The sequence below is a fragment of the Bufo bufo genome, chromosome 4 (assembly GCF_905171765.1).
Source record: "Bufo bufo chromosome 4, aBufBuf1.1, whole genome shotgun sequence".
NCBI lineage: Eukaryota > Metazoa > Chordata > Amphibia > Anura > Bufonidae > Bufo > Bufo bufo.
In genome coordinates, this window is record NC_053392.1 from 151,175,241 (window position 1) to 151,194,027 (window position 18,787).

The following is an 18,787-nucleotide window of genomic DNA, read 5'->3' on the forward strand; positions in this document are numbered from 1 at the left end:
ATACGGATATATTTGATATCGTACTATGTATTTGTTTTTTAGAATATTCGTCATCGTCTTTCTTAGTCCAAATCCAATGTTAAGATTGAATTCGCGTTTTTCATTTGAAAATCGGGAGGCATATGATTGCATTCAGTACCCGATCACATGATTGTGTATGTAAGTGCGCGAGAGTATAAGGGTTTTCTTTTGAAGTTGGCCATTGAAGAATCTCATCAGGGATACGAAAAAATGGTGCATAATTCCTTCAAACCCGAAGAAGAAGAAATCCTGATAACAGTAAGTAACATTGCATTTAAGCCCTATATTTTTTTAACATATTGCATGCTTGAAAGAACAATTTTGTACTTTTTGTAGTGTTTACAAAAGTTTGTGTGCGCGATTATTAGCTATATCTATACAAATTTTAACTTTTTCCCAATATGAACAGCACTGTTTGTGTGACAGTTAAAAGTAGATATACTATTTGAATATTTGCACTCAACAATACATTACATTATCCCTTATATTATCTACCGCCACAGGGTGTACTGATCCTGCGTAGGTCACACTACAATAAGGGCTCGTTCACATGACCGAATGTCTTTTTCAGTGTTTTGCGGGCTGTTTTTCGCGGATCCGTTTTTTCATTTTTTTGTTTCAGTAGTGTTTCTGTTTCGTTTCCATTTTTCCGTTCCGTTTTTCCGTATGGCATATACAGTATACAGTAATTACATAGAAAAAATTGGGCTGGGCATAAGATTTTCAATAGATGGTTCTGCAAAAACGGAACAGATACAGAAGACATACGGATGCGTTTCCGTATGTGTTCAGTTTTTTTTTTCGGACCCATTGACTTGAATGGAGCCACGGAACGTGATTTGCGGGCAATAATAGGACATGTTCTATCTTGCAATGGAACAGAAAAACGGAAATACTGAAACGAAATGCATACGGAACACATTCCGTTTTTTTGCGGAAACATTGAAATGAATGGTTCCGTATACAGACTATATACGGAACGCAAAAAACTTTCGTGTGAACGAGCCCTAAACGCTATAAAAGCTGCTGTCTGTTTTGTGTTGTACTTTTACACTTGCGGCAGGACGGATCAGACAGGCTGTTCACCCTGTCGGATGCGTCCTTCCGCTATATCACCGTGCCGCCGGACTGCCGCTCCGTCCCCAATGACTATAATTGGGGCGGGGCCGAAGCTGCTATTTGGATTAAATATAGGCCTCACACATGGCCTAGATATCAGTGCTGATTTGCTTCTCACTGGTCACAGCAAGCAGAGTTTGAATAATACAGAAACTGACTAACTGCTATTTTAGTTAAATATAGGCCTCACACACGGCCTAGAAATAAGTGTAAAAAATATAACAAAGGGCGTACCCAAAACTTTCTTAACCTGGGGTGGGGCGTCAAACCTAGTGTGTAATAGGAAACCGGAAGAACAAAGGCTCTTTGCAAAGACTGATTAACATTCGGTCTGGCCTCTATAATATAGATTTTATCTTAGTGTTTTAATGGCTAGGTTTTCCACCTTTCTGATAATTTTTTTCATTAGTGCCCAGACTTATTCTATGGGGTTTAGGTCCGACGATCTAAAAAAAATTAAAATAATATTATGATGTGTATTATTCATAAAATAAATATAATTTATGATTGATTTGAATTAAAATCTGTGTAATTTGGTGATTTATCTTTACATGTACTGTACCAATAGGTGTTTTTAAAAGGCAAGAGGCTCACTGCCCAACCCTAGCAAAAGAAAGTACAACTACTGTATATGCAGTGTGCCCTTTGTTTGTACAGTGGTTTCCTTGGAGAACAATGAATGGAGAATGTGGGGGTGTTTCCATTTTTCCGTTCCGTTTTTCCGTATGGCATATACAGTATACAGTAATTACATAGAAAAAATTGGGCTGGGCATAAGATTTTCAATAGATGGTTCTGCAAAAACAGAACAGATACGGAAGACATACGGATGCGTTTCCGTATGTGTTCAGTTTTTTTTCCCGTTTTCACTGGTCACAGCAAGCAGAGTATGAACAATACAGAAACTGACTAACTGCTATTTGGATTAAATATAGGCCTCACACACGGCCTAGATATCAGTGCTGATTTGCTTCTCACTGGTCACAGCAAGCAGAGTTTGAACAATACAGAAACGGACTCTTTGGCATATATGTAAAATGGCAATAGTTAAATCCATGAAGATGGACATTTTTGCTGTTTAGTTGAGGACCGTGTTGTAACAATTGATTAGTCAATCATTGTGATTATAAAATGCCATAGTGAGGGCACTCCGTTATGAGCTGTGGCAAACATTTCAACTGAGTCACAGTAAGAGGGCACTTCAAAAGAAGTGGTGCGACCTTAAAAGACACCATCCCTCAAGAATCGCAAATATGAGCAACACATTATGCCCAGGTACAATGATTGCATAGTATGCTTACATGACTTTTGTATCTATCTCTATAACACTCTGTAATGTATATATTCAGTTCTGCTGCTAAGATAATCAGTACAGATGTAGCAGAGTTAACACAACCTCTTAACTGAAATGTCTTAACTCATTGCGCTATCTTGCAAAAAAAAAAGTAAAATAGCTTTACACATTTTTTTGAATTTATTTTACATAACACGTCTCATAAAGCATGTGTGTAAACTGTACTACATCAAAATGATTACCTAATACCTGGTGTGACATGTACGGTAACCTCATAAATCTCTACCTCATCCTACCTTGTAACGTAGTTGTGTTTTACCTATCTGTAACACTGGTTTTGGCATGTTATTTCAACCCAAAATGAGGCAGATCCACCGTTGGGATATTCAGAATCCCATGCAGATCCCTCCATATAGCAATTTCTGGATCTTTAACTTTGTTATGATATCTGATTAGTTTAACTTAATTCTTAAAAATGTGTAATTACAGGTCAAGCCGTTCCAAAAGTAAAAATTCGCAAACCTAAACAGGTGGTTGAGGAAGAGCCAGATGACTCTATGGAGGAAGAGGAGGAGGTGGTGGAGGAGCCAGAGGACTCCATGGAGAAAGAGGAGGAGTTAGTGGAGGAGCAGGCGGATCCAGAGCAGCCTGGACCTTCCCATAATGTTGCTGTAACAGTGGCGGTTGAGGCGGAGGAAGCCGGACCCTCCCAAACCCAGGATTCAGACCCCCCAGCTGCAGAAGAGGAGGAGAGCCAGGTGGTCTACACCCCCCACCAGGAGGGTAAATATGTGCACACATTCCTATAATTCGGTATACATAACATATTCCCAAGCATCCCACGATCCCCCCACCACCCTGCTTCTCCGGCGCTGCAATGCACATGTGTACGTAATCCGACAAATTAGCAGCCCTTAGTTAACATGGCTGCCTGTTTAGCTAAGCAGTATTTGCACCCCAGATCACAAAAGTTTATGCCTGGGGGCAGGGTATCTGTTGGTCCGTAATACACTGTCCCTCTGCGTGAAGTCACCTCCCACTGAGGCCTACTCTTAATAGCCGGCCGTGAAATGGTTAAAAGAGGCAACAATGCGTGGACAACAAAAACTAGTGAAATAGAAAAATTAAAACTAGGGAAAACCTAGTCTGCAAAATAGCGAAAAACTATTAACTAAGCAAATAAATAACATTATACTCTATCCGAACTATCACTAAGCAAACCAATTTTTAATTAACGTAAAGATCTAGAGTTACTGAATTTAGATGTTAGGCCTCTTTCACACTACCGTATAGCTATTTCAGTGTTTTGCGGGCCGTTTTTTAACGGATCCCTTGTTCTGTTTTTTGTTTACGTTGTGTTTTCGTTTCTGTTCCGTTTTTCCGTTCCGTTTTTCCGTATGAAATATACAGTATACAGTAATTACATAGAAAAAATTGGGCTGGGCATAACATTTTCAATAGATGGTTCCGCAAAAACGGAACGGATACGGAAGACATACGGATGCATTTCCGTATGTGTTCCTTTTTTTTGCGGACCCATTGACATGAATGGAGCCACGGAATGTGATTTGCGGGCAATAATAGGACATGTTCTATCTTTCAACGGAACGGAAAAACGGAAATACGGAAACGGAATGCATACGGAGTACATTCCATTTTTTTTGCGGAACCATTGAAATGAATGGTTCCGTATACGGAACGCAAAAAACGGCCCGCAAAACGAAAAAAAAAAAAAACGGTAGTGTGAAAGAGGCCTAAAGGTCCATTCACACGTCTGTTGTTTCTTTCCTGATCTGTTCCGTTTTTTGCAGAACAGATCTGGACCAGTTCTGTACCCATTCATTTTCAATGGGTCCTGAAAAAAATCAGACAGCTCAATGTCTGATTTTTTTTCAGGACCCGTTGAAAATGAATGGGTACAGAACTGGTCCAGATCTGTTCCGCAAAGAACGGAACAGATCAGGAAAGAAACAACGGACGTGTGAATGGACCCTTAGGCTACATTCACACGTCAGTATTTTTCTATAATCCGATTTTCTGTCCGTTTTTTTGCGGATCCGTTGTTCCTGAAAATGTTTCCGTATGTCATCCGTATGTCATCCATTTTTTGCGGATCCGCAAAAAACGGAAACATGTATAAATTTCAATAAGCAAATAAAGTTGTTTGGATTTCTTTAAAAAAAAAAAAAAAAAATTAAAATGTCATTTACAGGAACGGATTCCGTATAAAACGGATGACATACGGAATGACATCCGTATGTCATCCGTTTTTTGCGGATCCATTGACTTTGTATTGTACCAGGATCCGATTTTTCAGGAAGAGAATAGGACATGTTTTATATTTAAACAGACATGCGAAACGGAACAACGGAAATGGACAGCACACATTGTGCTGTCCGTTTTTTTCCAGGACCCATTGAAAATGAATGGGTCCAGATCTGGTCCAGATCTGTTCCAGAAAAAACGGAACAGATCAGGAAAGTAAAAACGAACGTGTGAATGGACCCTTAATCTGTAGTGTTTAAACACATACTGCACACAATGCGATAATTGTCTTGGAATTAACCTGAACTGCATTATTTTATTTTTTTCCAGTATTAAAAAAGTGCATCAAACATTTAGAAGAAATGAAGGCCGAACACAGACTTTATATGATTGATTTAAAAAAGCTGCAGTATCAAGTTAATTTGAAAATCCGTGAAATGGACAAAAAACAAGATATCCGTGAGAAAAAAATGGAAGAACTATTTTCTCAACTAAGAAAGTTGCCCTAGAGGCCATTTTTAAGTTTTTGTAGGCAATAAATACCTGTTTTATTAGTGATAATGCGTGCTTTTGTTTTTTTAAATGTTAAATTACGGTGTAATTTTATAATTGTGTTGTAAGGCCACTTTAGTCCAGGGTCAAACTCATCTGGATCAGGACAGACAGCAGAGCAGACAGCAGTAGGTACATGGTAACACTGTAGTATACGGCCCACACATAAGTATCGGTAACCGTGCGCACGTTGTATGACGCTCCGGGACATATGGTATACTCATGGACCCTATGTCTGGGAGGGCATACGATCGTGTGAAAGGGGTCTTAGGCTACATGCACACGACCGCTGTGTGTTTTGCATGGCGCGTTAATGGTCTATATGAAAAACACGTAAGGCTTCCCTGTGCGTTATGCAATTAGAGTAACTGCCCAGACAGCGATTTCAATAACTGCATATTCTTGTCTGCAAAACGGACAACAATCGGACAGGTAATATTTTTTCTATTTTTGGCATCAGTGGTATTATGCCAAAAATAAATTGACCTGTGTTACCGGCTTTAGAGCAAAATTCTACTTATATATTTGTCTGGATGTGGTTATCAGGGTAATATTTAATAAACACTAAAAATAAACGGCAACATGTTGCAGTACTTGCAGTTTATTTACATCTCTGCTTGCTGTCAGTGGATTGGACACACTGCTTGTTCACAACCCACTAAGGGCTCTTTCACACTTGCGTTGTTGTGTTCCGGCATAGAGTTCCGTCGTCGGGGCTCTATGCCAGAAGAATCCTGATCAGTTTTATCCTAATGCATTCTGAATGGAGAGAAATCCGTTCAGGATGCATCAGGATGCCTTCAGTTCCGGAACGGAACGTTTTTTGGCCGGAGAAAATACCGCAGCATGCTGCGCTTTTTGCTCCAGGCAAAAATCCTGAAGACTTGCCGCAAGGCCGGATCCGGAATTAATGCCCATTGAAAGGCATTAATCCGCATCCGGCCTTAAGCTAAACGTCGTTTCGGCACATTACCGGATCCGACGTTTAGCTTTTTCTGAATGGTTACCATGGCTGCAAGGACGCTAAAGTCCTGGCAGCCATGGTAAAGTGTAGTGGGGAGCGGGGGAGCGGTATACTTACCGTCCGTGCGGCTCCCCGGGCGCTTCAGAGTGACATCAGGGCGCCCCACGCTCAGGGATGACGTGTCGCATGGATCACGTCATCCATGCGCATGGGGCGCTCTGATGTCATTCTGGAGCGCCCGGGGAGCCGCACGGACTGTAAGTATACTGCTCCCCCGCTCCCCACTACTACTATGGCAGCCAGGACTTTAATAGCGTCCTGGCTGCCATAGTTACACTGAACGCATTTTGAAGGCGGATCCGTCTTCAAATGCTTTCAGTTCACTTGCGTTGATACGGATCCGGCGTGCACCTCCGGCAAATGGAGTACACGACGGATCTGGACAACGCAAGTGTGAAAGAGGCCTTAAACTGGTGCAGGGCTCGTTGCAGTGGGTAAGAGCTCTCTTGTAATGAGGTTGATTTCAGTCTTGGGCTGTAAAGTAGATTGTGCTCATTCACTGACAGCAAGCATCTTTCTTTTCCCTATAAAAAGATATGCAGGGTGGTTGAAGGGGGCAATAATTGACAGTGCAGTAGCTGACAACTGACATGTGGAACCAATGAAAATTTGCATTCTCCTTAGATTCGAAGATGACTCATACATGCAAAGTTACATCAGTACAATTGGTGTGGATTTTACAATCAGGACTTTATAATTATAGTTTTAATTTTTTTTTTTTATATATTTTATTTGGGTAAATACATTTTAGACTCCTCTGTGTCAACCTAAAATGTCTCTCTCTGTATAAGCAGTAGACAGAATAGACTGTAGACTGACGGGACAGAATTCAAAGACTATAGCATTGAATTCCGATTAACCCAGGTTCTGTACAATGAGCTCACCCATCCCCCACATTCTCCATTCATTGTTCTCCAAGGAAACCACTGTACAAACAAAGGGCACACTGCATATACAGTAGTTGTACTTTCTTTTGCTAGGGTTGGGCAGTGAGCCTCTTGCCTTTTAAAAACACCTATTGGTACAGTACATGTAAAGATAAATCACCAAATTACACAGATTTTAATTCAAATCAATCATAAATTATATTTATTTTATTAATAATACACATCATAATATTATTTTAATTTTTTTTAGATCGTCGGACCTAAACCCCATAGAATCAGTCTGGGCACTAATGAAAAAAATTATCAGAAAGGTGGAAAACCTAGCCATTAAAACACTAAGATAAAATCTATATTATAGAGGCCAGACCGAATGTTAATCAGTCTTTGCAAAGAGCCTTTGTTCTTCCGGTTTCCTATTACACACTAGGTTTGACGCCCCACCCCAGGTTAAGAAAGTTTTGGGTACGCCCTTTGTTATATTTTTTACACTTATTTCTAGACAGTGTGTGAGGCCTATATTTAATCCAAATTGCAGTTAGTCAGTTTCCGTATTGACTGCTGCTCAGTCCTCATTGACTATAATGGGGGCGGAGCTACGGCGCCGCACGGCAGTGCATGGGGAGAGATCGCCGGACTAAAAAGTCAGACATGTAGTACTTTTAGTCCAGCGATCTCTCGCCGTGCACTGCCATGCTGCGCCGTAGCTCCGGCCCTTGCCCCCATTATAGTCATTGGGGACGGAGCGACAGTCCGGCGGCCCGGTGACATAGCGGGAGGACGGATCTGACAGGGTGAACAGCCTGTCAGATCTGTCCTGCTGCAAGTGTAAAAGTACAACACAACACAGACAGCAACTTTTATAGAGTTTAGGGCTCGTTCACACAAACGTTTTTTGCGTTCCATATACGGGCCGGTTTTTGTGTTCCGTATACGGAACCGTTCATTTCAATGTTTCCGGAAAAAAAACGGTCCTGCACTGCTTTCAACTCTACGGTCACAGGCCGATCAGTGGCTAACCCCACTCAATTTCATAATTGATAAAGTGGTGTGCGACAACGGTGCCAATCTGCTGAGCACGCTGAAAAAGGGCAAAATTACACGCATGGCACACATCCTGAACTTAGTCATGCAGCGATTCGTTGCAAAATACCCCAGGGTCCAGGACGTCTTGCAGCAGGCCAGGAATATCTCTGGTCATTTTAGAAGATCTTACCCGGCCATGGCTCGCCTAGGTGACATTCAGTGACGACACTACCTGCCCATCAGACGTCTGATTTGTGACTGCCCTACGCACTGGAACTCCACCTTGTTTATGCTTGATAGGCTGCTCCAGCAGCAACGTGCCATTAACGACTACCTGTATGAACTCTGCAGCAGGATAGGTTATGGGAAGCTTTGTTTTTCTTCACTGCGCCAATGGCTGCCCATGAGCGATGCATGCAGACTTCTGCAGCCATTTGATGAGAACACCAAACTGGTCAGTCGCAGCCAGAGAGCCATCAGTGACATCGTACCTTACTCCTTCTTTCTGGAGCGTGCATTGCGTCGTGTCATTGATCAAGCCGTTGAGGAGCAGGAAGATGTGGAAGTCGCAATGCTGGATGAATTCCCAGGGGGGGCTACTCCATCTGAGACAAGTCAACAGGAGTCTGAAGAGGATTTAGAGGAGGATGGTGCCGGCGCAGAGGAGGAGCAAGAAGAGCATTCTTTAACCCCTTAAGGACTCAGCCCTATTTCACCTTAAGGACTTGGCCATTTTTTGCAAATCTGACCAGTGTCACTTTAAGTGCTGATAACTTTAAAACGCTTTGACTTACCCAGGCCATTCTGAGATTGTTTTTTCGTCACATATTGTACTTCATGACACTGCTAAAATTGGGTCAAAAAAGAAAAATTTTTTCCATAAAAAAATACCATACTTACCAAAAATTTTTAAAAATTAGCAAATTTCAAAGTTTCAGTTTCTCTACTGTAATACATAGTAATACCCCCAAAATGGTGATGACTTTACATTCCCCATATGTCTACTTCATGTTTGTAGCATTTTGGGAATGATATTTAATTTTTTGGGGATGTTACAAGGCTTAGAAGTTTAGAAGCAAATCTTGAAATTTTTCAGAAATTTACAAAAACCCAATTTTTAGGGACCACTACAGGTCTGAAGTCACTTTGCGAGGCTTACATAATAGAAACCGCCCAAAAATGACCCCATTCTATAAACTACACCCCTCAAGGTATTCAAAACTGATTTTACAAACTTCATTAACCCTTTAGGTGTTGCACAAGAGTTATTGGCAAATGGGGATAAAATTTGAGAATTTCATTTTTTTGCCTAATTTTCCATTTTAACCCATTTTTTCCACCAACAAAGCAAGGGTTAACAGCCAAACAAGACTGTATCTTTATTGCCCTGACTCTGCCGTTTACAGAAACACCCCATATGTGGCCGTAAACTACTGTACGGGCACACAGTAGGGCGTAGAGGGAAAGGTGCGCCGTATGGTTTTTGGAAGCCAGATTTTGCTGGACTGGTTTTTTGACACCATGTCCCATTTGAAGCCCCCCTGATGCACCCCTAGAGTAGAAACTCCATAAAAGTGACCCCATATAAGAAACTACACCCCTCAAGGTATTCAAAACTGATTTTACAAACTTTGTTAACCCTTTAGGTGTTGCACAAGATTTAATGGAAAATAGAGATACAATTTCAAAATTTCACTTTTTTGGCAGATTTTCCATTTTAATATTTTTTTTCCAGTTACAAAGCAAGGGTTAACAGCCAAACAAAACTCATTATTTATTGCCCTGATTCTGTAGTTTACATAAACACCCCATATGTGGCTGTAAACTACTGTAAATCATGTTTTAGTGTTTCCATAATCTGAGAGCCATAGTTTTTTCAGTTTTTGGGCGATTATCTTGGGTAGGGTATTATTTTTGCGGGATGAGATGACGGTTTGATTGGTACTATTTTGGCGTACATGCAACCTTTTTGATCACTTTTATTACCTTTTTGGGGGAGTAAGGTGGGCAAAATTTCAATTTCCTAATAGTTTTTATTTTTTTATTTTTATGGCGTTCACCGTGCGGGGAAAGTAACATGACCGTTTTATAGATCAGGTCGTTACGGACCGCTGTATGGAAAGGGTTAAACGGCTGACATCGCATCACCGATGTCAGCCGTTTATACCAGGGTGCCAGCAATGTGCTGGCACCCTGGTATACCCACTGAACACCAACGAATTTTCAAGGGGAGGCGAGCGGGGGATCGCGATCCCGCCTGCCGCACCGCCCACCTCCCGCACCGCCCCCACCGCCCACAACTTTCCCCCCTGCACCACCCGCCGGCAAAAAATCATGCAGGGGTGCGGGGGGGGGGGGTGCAAAATCTGTTTGAGGGACACTAAGGTTTCTGATCAGAAACTGCAAAAAGCGCAGCAAACCGCAGGTATGAATTGACCTGCGGTTTGCGGCGATCGCCGATAGGGGGGGGTCACATGACCCCCCCTGGCATTGTCACGGGATGCCGGCTGAATGATTTCAGCCGAAATCCCGTTCCAATTAACCCCTGGGGCGCCGGAATACCGATTTCAAGTTAGGACGTACCGGTAAGCCCTGAGTCCTTAAGGACTCGGGAGATAGGGCGTACAGGTACGCCCTGCGTCCTTAAGGGGTTAAACTTTTCTGGGATCCCTGGTGTTGTCCTTGGCTGGGGGGAGGAGACCGAGGATGACATTATCCTGGATGATGAGCAGGAGCCAGGCCACTCCACCACTTCCAGTTTAGTGAAAATGGGGGCCTTCATGCTCCAGTGTTTGAAGAGGGACCCCCGTATAAAAAGCATAAAGGGCAAGCACCAGTACTTGGTGGCAACGTACTTAGACCCCCAATACAAATACAAAATAGCAGACATGTTACCAGCATCACAGAAGGCTGTCAGAATGCAGAACTTCCAGGCTTTGCTTCTAGAAATGCTGCATTCTGCTTATGCGGGCGCTGGCAGAGGAATTTCCACTCACAGAGAAACAGTTGCGGATACCAATGCAACAGCGCATGCCAGAAGAGAGCAGTTTGAAGATTTGCTGGTCACTTCGGATATGAGATAATTCTTGCGGCCAACCCATCGACAGCCGATATATGGATCCAGCCTCAGGGAACGCCTAGACCGACAGGTGACTACATCGGGTTAACGGCCTACAGGGTCTGCAGGCTTGAACTGTGGCCAGAGCTTGCAAAATTTGTCCAGTGTCCTATCCAAAATGACGTTCAGCGCAGCAGGGGGGATTGTGACCGATAAGCGCACTCGCCTAGCTCATGACAGTGTGGACTACCTCACATTTCTAAAAATGAATGAGGCATGGATTTCTGAGGAATTCAACACATGTGACAAGTTGACCACGTTTAATTGAATTTCTTCATGACTAGAGTTGAGCGAACCCGAACTGTAAAGTTCGGGTTCGTACCGAACTTTAGGTTTTTCGGCACACGGACCCGAACCCGAACATTTACGTAAAAGTTCGGGTTCGGTGATTTTTATGTCGCTTTTTTAATGGCTGCCAATCAACAAGCGTCATACTACTTGCCCCAAAAGGCCATCACAGCCATGCCTACTATTGGTATGGCTGTGATTGGCCAACTGCAGCATGTGACCCAGCCTCTATTTAAGCTGGAGTCACTTACCGGCGCCCATCACTCTGCTCGGATTAGTGTAGAAAGAGGCTGCAGCTGCTGTGAGGGAGAGATCAGGGAGCGATCTTATCAAGAACTGGATTATGTACTCAGCGATCTACAGAAAAAGTGTTTTGTGGGTGCAGTGCACAATTTTTTTAAGCCTGCCCTGAGCCAACTAATGCTGAAAACGAACTTTTTTTTCTTCATTTCATCAATATCAATACCTGATCGGCAGCCATTTTATGCAACGATAGTGCACCAGCATACGCTATCTGCAAGTCCAGCAATACAGCTTTGGCATACTGGGGTGAAAAAACCCTCAAATATACTGCACATCTGGGATTAGACAAGCATAAGTGACTGTCACATTTAGGACAGAAATACAGCTTTTTGGTTAGGGTGAAAAAACCCTTTGATATACTGCACATCTGTGATTACACGTGAATAAGTCACTGTCACATTTAGGACAGAAATACAGCTTTTTGGTTAGGGTGAAAAAAACCTCTGATATACTGCACATCTGTGAATACACATGCATAAGTGATTGTCACATTAAGGCCAGAAATACAGCTTTTTTCTTACTGGAGTGAAAAAAACCCTCTGATATACTGCACACCTGTGATTTCACGTGCATAAGTCACTATCACATTTAGGACAAAAATCCAGCTTTTTGGTTAGGGTGAAAAAACCCTCTGATATACTGCACATCTCTGATTACACGTGCATAAGTGATTGTCACATTTAGGCCAGAAATACGTCTTTTTGGTTACTGGGGTGAAAAAAGCCTCTAATATATTGCACATCTGGGATTACGCGTGCATAAGTCAGTGTCACATTTAGGCCAGAAATACGCCTTTTTGGTTACTGGGGTAAAAAAGCTTTTGATATACTGCACATCTGGGATAAGACGTGCATAAGGGAGTGTCACATTTAGGCCACAAATACCGCTGTCATATAGAGTTTAAAAATTATTTTTTTGTGCAATACCCTACATCAGGGTTTTTATTGGTGGTTAATTTTTTTTAACAGACTTAACCACTTTTTACTTTGCTTTGTAAGCGCTAACTATGAGGCAAACATCTAATAAGTGACGCGGTCATGGTCGTGGTGGTGGTGTTGGTGGAGCCTCTGGTGCAGGGAGAGAACGTGGCCGTTCTGTCACAGCTACACGTCCTACTGAACCTACTACCTCAGGTCCCAGTAGCCGCCAGAATCTACAGCGATATTTGGTCGGGCCTAATGCCGTTCTAAGGATGGTTAGGCCTGAGCAAGTACAGGCGCTGGTCAATTGGGTGGCCGACAGTGGATCCAGCACGTTCACATTATCTCCCACCCAGTCTTCTGCAGAAAGCGCACAGGTGGCGCCTGAAACCCATGCCCATCAGTCTGTCACATCACCCCGTGCATATCGGGGAACCTGTCTGAGCCTCAAGTCATGCAGCAGTCTCTTATGCTGTTTGAAGACTCTGCTGGCAGGGTTTCCCAAGGGCATCCACCTAGCCCTTCCCCAGGGGTGGAAGACATAGAATGCACTGACACACAACCACTTATGTTTCCTGATGAGGACATGGGAATACCACCTCAGCACGTCTCTGATGATGACGAAACACAGGTGCCAACTGCTGCGTCTTTCTGCAGTGTGCAGACCGAAAAGGAGGTCAGGGAGGAAGACTGGATGGAAGACGATGCAGGGGACGATGAGGTCCTAGACCCCACATGGAATGAAGGTCGTGCCACTGACTTTCAGAGTTCGGAGGAAGAGGCAGTGGTGAGACCGAGCCAACAGCGTAGCAAAAGCGGGAGCAGGGTGAAAAAGCAGAGCAGCCGTCGCCAAAACAGTTCGCCTGCTACTGGCCACCGTCACCAGGGACCGAGCACACCAAAGGCAGCTTCAAGGAGTTCCCTGGCATGGCACTTTTTCACACAATGGGCAGACAACAAGACCCGAGTGGTTTGCACGCTGTGCCATCAGAGCCTGAAGCGAGGCATTAACGTTCTGAACCTTAGCACAACCTGCATGACCTGGCATCTACATGCGAGACACGGGCTGCAGTGGAGTAAGCACCTTCAAAACCAAGAAAGGGCTCAGGCCCCTCCTGCTCCCTCTTCTGCTGCTGCCTCGGCCTCTTCCTCCGCCTCTGGAGGAACGTTGGCACCTGCCGCCCAGCAAACAGAGGATGTGCCACCAACAACACCACCTCCGTCTTCAAGCATCTCAACCATGTCACACGGAAGCGTTCAGCTCTCCATCTCACAAACCTTTGAGAGAAAGCGTAAATTCCCACCTAGCCACCCTCGATCCCTGGCCCTGAATGCCAGCATCTCTAAACTGCTGGCCTTTGAAATGCTGTCATTCAGGCTGGTGGAGACGGACAGCTTCAAACAGCTCATGTCGCTTTCTGTCCCACAGTACGTTGTTCCTAGCCGCCACTACTTCTCCAGGAGAGCCGTGCCCTCCCTGCACAACCAAGTATCGGATAAAATCAAGTGTGCACTCCGCAACGCCATCTGTGGCAAGGTCCACCTAACCACAGATACGTGGACCAGTAAGCACGGCCAGGGACGCTATATCTCCCTAACTGCACACTGGGTAAATGTAGTGGCGGCTGGGCCCCAGGGGAAGAGCTGTTTGGCGCACGTCCTTCCGCCGCCAAGGATCGCAGGGCATCATTCTTTGCCTCCTGTTTCCTCCTCTTCCTACTCGGCTTCCTCCTCCTCTTCTTCCACCTCCTCATCCGGTCAGCGACAGACCTTCACCACCAACTTCAGCACAGCCAGGGGTAAACGTCAGCAGGCCGTTCTGAAACTGATGTGTTTTTTGGGACAGGCCCCACACTGAGCAGGAGTTGTGGCGGGGTATAGAACAACAGACCGACGAGTGGTTGCTGTCAGTGGGGCGCAAGCCCGGCCTGGTGGTGTGCGATAATGGGCAAAATCTCATTGCAGCTCTGGGACTAGCAGGTTTGACGCACATCCCTTGCCTGGCGCATGCGCTGAATTTGGTGGTGCAGAAATTCATTCACAACTACATGTCTGAGCTGCTGCATAAAGTGCGGGCCGTCTGTGCGCGCTTTCGGCGTTCTCACCCTGCTGCTGCTCGCCTGTCAGCGCTGCAGCATAACTTTGGCCTTCCCGCCCACCGCCTCATATGCGACGTGCCCACTAGGTGGAACTCCACCTTGCACATGCTGGAGAGACTGTGCGAGCAGCAGCAGGCCATAGTGGAGTTTCAGCTGCAGCACACACGGGTGAGTCGCACTGCGGAACAGCACCACTTCACCACCAATGACTGGGCCTCCATGCAAGACCTGTGTGTCCTGTTGCGCTGTTTCGAGTACTTCACCAACATGGCCAGTGGCGATGACGCCATTATCAGCGTTACAATACCACTTCTATGTCTCCTTGAGAAAACACTTAGGGCGATGATGGAAGAGGATGTGGCCCAGGACGAGGAGGAGGAAGAGGGGTCATCTCTAACACTTTCAGGCCAGTCTTTTAGAAGTGGCTCAGAAAGAGGATTTTTGCAACAGCAGAGGCCAGGTATAAATTTGGCCAGCCAGGGCCACTACTGGAGGACGAGGAGGAGGAGGATGAGGAGGAGGATGGGGATGAAGCATGTTCACAGCGGGGGGGCATCCAACGCAGCTCAGGCCCATCACTGGTGCGTGGCTGGGGGGATACGGACGACGCAGACGAATGTACGCCTCCCACAGAGGACAGCTTGTCCTTACCTCTGGGCAGCCTGGCACACATGAGCGACTACATGCTGTAGTGCCTGCACAACATGCAGACTACTGGGTGGCCACCCTGCTGGATCTCCGTTACAAAGACAATGTGCCGTCCTTAATTCCCTCACTGGAGCGTTATCGGAAGATGCGCGACTACAGGCGCACACTGGTAGACGCGCTCTTGAGAGCATTCCCGACTGACGCCGGGGGACAAGTGTAAGCACAAGGCGAAGGCAGGGGAGGAGGAAGAGGTTGCCAATGCAGCTGTGTCAGCTCCAGCACCTCAGAAGGCAGGGTTAGCATGGCCGACATGTGGAAAAGCTTTGTCACCTCGCCGCAACAACCGGCCCCAACTGCTGATATGGAGCGTGTTAGCAGGAGGCAGCATTTGAACAACATGGTGGAACAGTACCTGTGCACACGACTTCACGTACTGACTGATGGTTCTGCCCCATTCAACATCTGGGTCTCCAAATTGTCCACATGGCCAGAGCTTGCCCTGTATGCCTTGGAGGTGCTGGCCTGCCCTGCAGCCAGTGTACTCTCTGAACGTGTATTTAGCACGGCAGGAGGCGTCATTACAGACAGACGCAGCCGCCTGTCTACAGCCAACGTGGACAAGCTCGCGTTCATTAAAATGAACCAGGCTTGGATCCCACAAGACTTGTCTGTACCTTGTGCAGAATAGACATTTATACCACCATCAAACATACATTCTTGTACTCAAGTCAAGTGCAATGATTCTTTGTTTTATTTCTTTTTATTTGTCCCAATATTTTGGGGGCTACCTAACCAAAAAAAAAAAAAAAAACATTATTGGCTACCTATTCCTCCTCCATTGCTGCGTCCACCTACAACACCACATTCACCGCCTCCTGAACCTCTGACTCCATATCCACCTCCTTCTCTGAGTTGCAGGTTAATAATTTGTAATTTTTAGTTATTTTATTTCATTTTAAGTTATTTCCCTATCCACATTTGTTTGCAGAGCAGTAGCCATGCTCTTAAGCACATTGTACTGCCTTTTACATCCCTCTAGCCTTTTCAAGGTCTATTTTAGAGCCATTTTAATTTAAAAAAATAGCAATTTTAGTGCCCTAAATTGAAAAAAATGTGTATTTTCAATTGTCGGATGTCACGGATGGTGTTGCAGAAAACTGGAAGTTATAAATAAACATCCGACTGACTTGATCCCAAACTAAGGAACATATGGGTGAGCCCTAAAAAAAACTAGAGCTCTCCCTGACTGCTATGCCCATGCAAAGATCTTTATGATAGAGGATTGCATGCCCTCGTACCTAGACTGTGTGACACCTGAAAACCCTATAATAGTGAGGGGACATGACCACCGGCTCCCTGCACTAAATACGGAGGGAGTCAGGGTCACCTAGATTCAAGCCAGCACGGAAACACAAATAAAGGAAAAAGACTTATCTGAGGAACCAGCAGTTTTAGCCTCTAGCAGTGAACACAATCCAGGAAGCAGTATAAACCGCAAAGTGAGGCAGTATGGGAGGGAATATAAAGGGAGGCAATCAGTGTAAATAGGTGACAGCTGGGAGAAGGAAAAGAGATGACAAAGTGAAACCAAAACAAAGAACATCATGCAAGAGGTACAGAAGAACGTCTGCCGGAGCTTCTCAGAGAGGTGGCGGTGACAGTACCCCTCCCTCTACGAGTGGACTCCGGACACTCAGAGCCCACCTTCTCAGGATGGGACCTATGGAAAGCCCTGATGAGACGAGTGGCCTTAATGCCCGCCACTGGGACCCACATCCTCTCCTCAGGACCATAACCCTCCTAATGAACGAGGTACTGGAGAGAAATTCTTATTTTCAATTGTCGGGTGACATTTTACTATTTTTGGCGTATACAAACCCCTGCTGTGCCTGGGTGACAGTGGCCTAAATCTCTCAAAATCCTCAGTTGTATTGCTGGGTGACATGAACCCCCTTTTGCCATGAATGAACCCCTGCTGTGTCTGGGTGACAGGGGCCTAAATCTCTCAAAATCCTTTGTTTTATTGCTGGGTGACATGAACCCCCTTTTGCCGTGAATGAACCCCTGCTGTGCCTGGGTGATAGGGGCCTAAATCTCTCAAAATCTTCTGTTGTATTGCTGGGTGACATGTACCCCCTTTTGCCGTGAATGAACCCCTGCTCTGCATTGCTGACAGGGGCCTAAATCTCTCAAAATCCTCTGTTCTATTGCTGGGTGACATGAACCCCATTTTGCCGTGAATGAACCCCTGCTGTGCATTGCTGACTAAATTTAGTGAAAACATCTGTTACTGATCGGAAGATGCGCGAATACAAGCACACGCTGATGATAGCATTCCCACCTGACAGCGGGGCACAGTGGAAGCACAAGGCGAAGGCAGAGGAGAGGAAGAGGTCGCCAATGCAGCTGGGGCACCGCCAGCACCTGAGAAGGCAGGGTTAGCATGGCCCAAATGTGGAAAAGCTTTTGTCAGCCTTGGAGGTGCTGACTTGCCCTGCAGCCAGTGTATAGTGTGGACGTGTGTTTAGCATGGCAGAGAGCATTATCACAGGCCAGTGAGGCAACAGCCAATGTGGACAAGCTTACGTTTAGTAAAATGAACCAGGCATGGATCCCACAGGACATGTCCGTACCTTGTGCAGAATAGACATTTTACCAGCCTCAACCATCCATTCTTGTACTCAAGTGCACTTATTCTTAGTTTTATTTTGTTATATGTCCCAATATTTTGGGGGATACCACAATAAATAAATAAAAAATAACACAAATCAGTGTTGGCTACCTATTCCTCCTTCACCGCCGCTTCCACCTACACCGCCACGTCAACCTACACCGCCACATCCACCGCCTCCTCAACCTCCTACTCCTAGATCCAGATTGTTATTTTTAATTTTTCTGTATTTTATGTTATTTTAAGTCATTTCCCTATCCACATTTGTTTGCAGAACAGTTGCCATGCTCTTAAGCACATTTGATGCCTTTTGCAGCCCTCTAGCCCTTTCCAGGACTATTTTAGAGCCATTTTAGTGCCCCAAAAGTTCGGGGTCCCCATTGACTTCAATGGGGTTCGGGTTCGGGGTCAAGTTCGGGTCCCGAACCCGAACTTTTTTTTCAAGTTCGGCCGAACCTGCCGAACCCGCCGAACCCGAACATCCAGTTGTTCCGCTCAACTCTACTAATGACAGCCCACAAATATCAGCCACCACCCAGAACAAATAATGGTCCC